Source organism: Rutidosis leptorrhynchoides, chromosome 6 (assembly GCF_046630445.1).
Source record: "Rutidosis leptorrhynchoides isolate AG116_Rl617_1_P2 chromosome 6, CSIRO_AGI_Rlap_v1, whole genome shotgun sequence".
Classification (NCBI taxonomy): domain Eukaryota; kingdom Viridiplantae; phylum Streptophyta; class Magnoliopsida; order Asterales; family Asteraceae; genus Rutidosis; species Rutidosis leptorrhynchoides.
Window position 1 is genome coordinate 317,661,403 of NC_092338.1, and position 8,062 is coordinate 317,669,464.

Genomic DNA, 8,062 nt, shown 5'->3' on the forward strand with positions numbered 1-8,062 from the left:
TAGGTATGTAATATATATATTACATGATATCTTTTTATCAAATATTGAATATTTATAAATTATATATATATTACTATATATATACCATTACTTATATATAGGTTTCATAAATATATATATATATATATATATATATATATATATATATATATATATATATATACTTATATATATATACACACTTATTTATATATCTATGTATATTTATTTGTAACTAATTGTTCGTGAATCGTCGGTAATGGTCGAAGGGTAATTGAATGTATGAACATATTTTAAAATCCTTGAGATTCAACTTAACAAACTTTGCTTATCGTGTCGGAATAATATAAAGATAAAGTTTAAATTTGGTCAGAAATTTCCGGGTCGTCACACTTCAAACTCTTGAAAACACCTCGGATTGAAAACTAATGATTCAGATATGGTAACAGTGAATGCTGATGAAGCAGCAAAAGTTGTGGATGGTCTTAATGGCTAAAAGTAATATGATAAAGAATGGTGTGTTGAAAAAGCTTAGATTTGGAACTGAAAAACGGATTGAGCAAACTATGAAGGAGACTGTTGACAAATCACAAGGACTAACCTTGTAATTAAAGAATCCAGATGATTCTGTATCTAATGAAATCTTTAGTGAATACCTTGCTTCTCACACATGTTAAATTCTTGTCCGAAATTAATTATCTCTTCGCGCCATCTGTATTACATCATAAATGAAACTATTTTAGTTTCTAAATTTCAGTTACATTTGAGTTTAAATTCATTGATATTTTAGAATAGTGTTGGAATGAAAGCATGAGTTAGTATAATATAATGACGCCCGATCAACGTGATTATATTACAGTAAGTCATGCGGAAGTTCTAATGGCACATGAGGAAGGTAGTACTTGATCAACATTACCCTCACCATGTACCATGTTACACGACTCTTTTATTTTACTTAACATCTGAACATACCAAGAATGATTTTCTTGATAGTTCTATACTTTCTGTGATTCCAGCAGTTTGCTAATATAATCATGCCATTACATTTTTCTTTCTGCTTATAACACTAGTTATGCTCATTCGAAATTCAAAGAATTACTACGAATTCTAGACATCTTAATCGATTTATTTCAAGTCGAGAAGAAAAACAGAAGCGTGGAGCTTAGGAACATAAGCAAGAATATAAACGACAGCAAACAACAAATTACAAACCGTGTATATCTATGCAAATCGCAACATAAAGACACGAGAGAATGATAAATACAACAATCCCTAGAGCATAGTAAAAGTAAACAGATTCCTCCGGTGGGAGTTGAAAAAGTAGGACGATTGTTGAAATGGTCAGGATAAGATCAAGGATCAGGGCTGGATTGAGCATCTTCACAATCTTTAGAATAAGAATCGAGAGAGAGAAGATAGGAGTTGAGAAAACAATGATACGGAGATGGTAAATTTATAGTAAAAGAATTAGACATGACAATCGAGGTAGATCACTATATTTAATTACAAAAGGTCTTAATTTTTTTTCTTATTCCCCGTAAACCAAATCTTACCGATTCGAAGAGATCCTAATTTCCTCAATTATCGGAAAATCCAATTCTATATTAATTATGAAGATTTCCTTTAAAATCTTTAATTTCAGAAATTCAACACGTTTGAATTATAAGGCTTCGCAATTAATATTACCTCCTACACTCTTTTGCAATCTTACCTCTTGTAAATTAATCATTTTATTCATATATCTCAATAGTGAGAAATGCTGTATTTATTAAAATCATACTTATCATAAATGAGACTCGACTCATTCAGAATATTCAAAATAATCCATTCATCTATCTTATCATTATCTTTGATGATGATTATATGAACAATCGAATTCATTTTAAGAATTCAAGTTATATCATATTTCGTGATACGAAAATATCCTCGTTTTCGTTATCAACTTTCCTTAGTCAAATTTCGGGACAAAATTTCTTTTAACGGGTAGGTACTGTTACGACCAGGAAATTTTGGTCAAATTTAAACTCTGATAACTCCGGCAAGATAAGAAAATTGATGTGTTGCATTAAAATGTTTTTCATACATTTAATTAACCATTGGACTTTACCCTACGATTCACGAACAACCTATAATTTAAAACTTGAACCCGTCATGATTTATATATGATTTTACTTTCTTAAACGAAGACGTTTTATGATATAATAATTTCTATTATTATAACCTCTTAATAAAATGATTTTGAATATAATTAGTTCTAGAAAACTAAATTTTATAATATTTATATACGAAATGATTAAGCACGTTTGATTCTCCATAAACATTTATATATATTTTAATATTATTATATTATTATATTTATCATATTATATATATATATATATATATATATATATATATATATATATATATCTTGATTTCAGTTTCTGCTAGATACAAAACACACACACATTTTACATTCATATATATTACTCCCACCGTATTATTATTGTTATTATTTATATTTATATTATTAATATTATAAATATTATTAATATTAAGATTATTAATATTAATCTTATTATTAAGAAGTATTAATATTAGTATTATTATTAGTATTACACATAAAGTACTACGATGGGGTTATGTTCAAGTGTAACAACCCGACTTTTTCCGTTTACTATCGTTAATTGCCCGTTAAGTATTTACCGGTGGTTACTTAGATTTGTGTGTTTAATAGAATTAAATACATACTTATTAGAGAAATGTTTGAATAATATGCTATACTTATTTCGGTTAGCGAAATAACTAGAAAACGTTACGATTAAGTTTATCGTCTAGAAAGCTTTTCAGTTTACGGAACTCAGAAAAACTACACAATAATTATTTTCGATAATTATTGACTTTAAGAAAATTATTTTTAATTTATTTTTTTATTTAATGAATTAAACTCGGTGATTGCGCTTCAACGACTAGTTAACGTTCCGAAAACCCGGTACGGTTAACGGCACTCGAAACGGACCACGCGCGTACGAGTAATGAAGCAAAATTGAGCCCGAGCCCCTATAAGAAGGCCAATCGGCCGAACCCCCCTAGTGGGTCCCTTGTGTTTGTATTTTGGACCTTTACTTGCTCATGATGGACTTTAATTAGGCCCTAATGTATTTAAGGGAGAAACTAGACTAGAAACCCTCATAATACACACACATATAATCGACATTCTCTCCCTCTCCCTCCCTCCTTTGGCCGTCGGCCTCCACACACACAGACACACATTAAAAACTCAAAATTTAAAGAAGGTTTGTACACGAACGTTGTTCCTTGTGTCGTTCTCTACGCGTTAGTGTGCTCAATTTAATCGTTTGAGGTATAAATAGTAACCCTAATTTCATTAATTCAGCTTTTTTTGTTCAATTACATAGTGTAATCAAGTCTAGTGCTCAATTAATGGTGATTGATGTTGTTAATTGTTGATTGATTGCGTAATTAACGTTGTATGTTCGAAAAACGAATTTGTTTATTGTTGATATGATTAAATTAGTATGAGATCTGATATTGTAATGTGTTTAAATAGAAAGATATCGAAAAGTTATTAATTTTAGACTCCGATTTTGCTTGATTTCGTTATCGTATGCTTAAGATGTGATTAATCGAAGATTTCACTATGTTTTATGCGTAATCCGAATTTTCTGAGTTGCATGGTTTGTGTTTTAGCTAATGAAAAGTATTCTACTGTATTCCTTGTGAAAATTTATGTAATTTGGACTAAAGATTTGCGTCAAAAGGTTATGTAATGCTCCCGATATGATAAAACGAAGATTTGATTTGTAAAGTATGCTGAATCAGTTTTTAAGTTCACATAAAAATTTCTAGAATGAACTTGGAATTGATTTAGACTTTGATCTTCTGGAATATGTTAGTCTAGGTGTTCCTTGACATGTTTCATTTGTATGCAAACTTGCGAGAACGTGAATTGCCATGAGATATATGCTTATCTATGTGATGCGTCTGATTGATGGTCAAAAACTGACGTGTCTGTAATATTTTGCGAAACTGTACAAGTTGGCTAAAGCAATTCTTCTGATTATTTTATCACTAAAACTTTGAGATGTTTTGAGATGATACCAATTGGCCGTTCATCAAAATCTATTCTCTATATTTTTTGAAAAATATTTAAAAACTGCCGCGCGAGCAGAAATTTCTGTAATGAACTCAGACTTGATCCTTTCTGATATTGGACTTCTAATTATTGTATGAGGCTTTGGCCAGACTTTTTGGAATCAATTTTAAGTATAGTTATGATCTGGAGTTGATCATAATTTTATGAATTATGTGCTATGTGCTATAGATGTATCTCCTTACGACGTACGAATTTCTAAGGTATGCGCTAAGAAGTGGAAAATGTGATTTGCTAAACTACGAGCTATAACATGTTATATGACCTAGGTTTGACTTGTTGGCCATGTTTACATGACCTACTGAGATATTTGACTTTAGTTGACCACTTTGACTGAGTTGACTTTTGGTTTGAGTTTGGTTGACTTGCTTGGATTAGTTAACTTTTACTTGTTCGTTGAGTCAGTCTGAGCACTAGGACTTTGTATACACTATGGGTTGATGAAGTTTGACCTATTAGTGTATACTTAAGATGATTTACTTGATTAGGTTGCGTTGTTCAGTCGAGAGTTTCGACAACAGTACGATTTGCTAAGATCTTTACGAGTGCTTTTGCTAAGGTGAGTCTACAGTCCCTACTATATTTTTACAGGGATGACATGCATGCTTTTTACAAATATTTTATGTATTTGGCACAAGTAACTTACTAAGAATATACATATGAGTTCAGATCAAAAATCCCTTAGCTTGATTATATTAGTTACTTTGTAAGCTCGACTTATAGGGACGGTACCGTTAGGTTTGACAAACCTCACCGCAACATAAACAGGTGCTTATGTAGTTGTTACTCGTACACTTGATCGATGCATCGCCAGGATAGGGTAAACTAAGACGTGTGCTCGGCTCACGCAAATGTTAAAGCTTTATAATCAAGTGCTCATGATAATGTATACTTTTCCTATGATGTTTTCTAAGAAAAATCTTGTGGCCTAACTTAAGAAATGATTTACTAAACCTGTAGATTCACTCAATGTTTTTCGTTGACATTTTGCATGTTTCATCTCAGGTACATAGAGCTAGTGCTTCTGCTTAATTGAAGTTATATGTTGTATGCTGCTAGAACTGGACGGCATCCAGCATGTTTATCATGTTCATTTCAAGAATAAATATTCGCATTTAAACAGTTTTCTTTTAAGATGTTTGGGTTCATTTACATTAGTCATTGACGTCAAATGTTTCCAGTTACATTTTCTTAAATAAATGACTTTGTTTTAAGGATTAATGCGAATACTTTTCGGAAACGTCTCATATATAGGGCGTAACCGCTAAACTGTGGGACCAGGAGTTAATACTCCGTTAGTGGATTCTGACGGGGTATTACATTTGGTATCAGAGCGATCGGTTACCTAGGACTAGGCTGCATTAGCGAGTCGAACGTTAGGACAACTAGTGCGTCTAGACTGTAACCTTAGACTTGTTAAGTTACATGAACCCTAGTTAAATAAATTACTATGTTACTTGGTATCTATTATGGCATGATTACTAAGTGACTAACTTTGTGTTTTTCTTTGAGTGCTAGATGACTTCTTCTAATCCTATCATTCTTACCGACTCCGACAAGAAATCCGAGGAAATCGTGCAAGTGCAAGGAAATATGATACTCGAGTTTGTGGATGATACCGAATCGGAACCCGAGATGGAAACTGAGCATGAGAATGAGCCTAAAGGAAAGGAACCGGCAGAGGATTCCGAGGAAGAATCGAAACCCGAATCTGAATCCGAACCTGATGTACCCGATTCACCCCAATCGCCTTTTGTTAAACCCGATTACGTTAACCCCTACGGACCGAGAGGCCACCGTAGGATACCGAAAGGACCTGCTCGACTCAATAACCCCTTTTGTAAGAGTTTTCGCTATGATAACCAGTCACTTGAGATGTGTCACCGTTTTCATCCCTATGACGCTTCTACATCTACTTCTAAACCTAGTACCTCCACTGCTGCAGGTAATGACAACAACCCTAGTGACCTCACATTGCGAGTCGAAAATTTGGAGAAAATGGTCGAGTACTTGTTGAAGGAACTCCAGAAACGCAAATAGAGATCGCTCGACTAGACTTGTTCCACGCTATTAAACATTATTTGATTATTATTGTTTATTATATGATGTTCGCACATACATTGTTAGATGTGGCTTTACTTATGTGGTTTTACTTATGACATGAGGAATATGTTACTTTCGTTGGTTATGCATGATTATTGAACGAAAAGTTTATTTCTTTAAGTGTTGGTTTAATAAATGACTTTGTTTTAATGATTAATGCGAATACTTTTCGGAAACGTCTCATATAGAGGGCGTGACCGCTAAACTATGGGACCAGGAGTTAATACTCCGTTAGTGGATTCTGACGGGGTATTACATTTGGTATTACATTTGGATTCTCAGATACGTGACGCACAACTAGAGGCGTTGAAAGAAGAGAACGTTGCTACCGAATCACTTCGAGGAATTGATAAGAAGTTTGTTACTCGAGACGATGGAACCCGGTATTCTATCGACAGAATATGGGTACCGAAGTTTGGCAGATTAAGGGAACTAGTGCTAGAAGAGGCACACAAGACAAGATATTCTATTCACCCTGGATCCGACAAGATGTACCAAGATCTTAAGGAAATGTATTGGTGGCCTAATATGAAAGCCGAAATCGCTACCTATGTTGGTAAGTGCTTGACTTGTGCTAAAGTTAAGGTAGAGCATCAGAAACCGTCAGGTTTGTTGACACAACTAGAGATTCCCCAATGGAAGTGGGAGAATATTATAATGGATTTTATCACTAAGTTGCCTAAAACGGTAGGAGGTTATGATACGATTTGGGTTATCGTGATCGTCTTACGAATTCTGCTCATTTTCTACCTATTAAGGAAACGGATAAGATGGAGAGGTTGGCACAGATCTACATAAAGGAAGTAGTTTCACGACTTGGAGTGCCGCTATCCATTATTTTCGACATAGATAGTAGATTTACATCTAGATTTTGGCAAGCTTTGCAAGATGCCATGGGAACTCGTTTAGACATGAGTACAGCCTACCATCCGCAGACTGATGGGTAAAGTGAGAGGACGATTCAGACACTAGAAGACATGTTAAGAGCGTGTATGATTGATTTTAGAATTGGATGGAATAGACATCTACCGTTAGTAGAGTTTTCCTATAACAATAGTTACCACGCGAGTATAAAGGCAGCGCCTTTTGAAGCACTGTATGGCAGAAAGTGCAGATCACCTATATGTTGGACTGAGTTAGGAGATAGTCAGTTAACTGGTCCTGAGATTGTACATGAAACGATTGAGAAAATTGTGCAGATTTGAGAAAGAATAAAAATAGCACGAGATCGTCAAAAGAGCTATGCAGATCTTAAAAGGAAAGATTTGGAATTTCAGGTTGGAGACAAGGTTATGCTCAAAGTGTCACCCTGTAAGGGTGTAGTACGCTTTGGTAAGAGAGTAAAGTTAAGTCCGAGGTATATTGGACCGTTTGAGATTACCGAACGATTTGGACCGGTAGCGTATAGATTGAAATTACCGCGGGAACTTAGCGAGATTCACGATGCTTTTCATGTTTCCAATTTGAAGAGGTGCTTATCAGATGAAAGTTTGGTGATTCCTTTAGACGAAGTGCAAGTTGATCCTAAGCTTAATTTCATTGAAGAGCCTGCTGAGATTATGGGTCACGAAGTTAAGCAACTAAAGCAAAGCAGAATTCCACTGGTTAAGGTTAGATGGAATGCCCGTAAAGGACCAGAATTCACGTGGGAGAGTGAAGATCAGATGAGACTTAAGTATCCGCAACAGTTTTCCGATGAGACAACTACGGCGGATAACCACTAAAATTTCGGGATGAAATTTTTCATAACAGGTGGGTAATGTAACAACCTGACTTTTTCCGTTTACTATCGTTAATTGTCCGTTAAGTATTTAACGGTGGTTACTT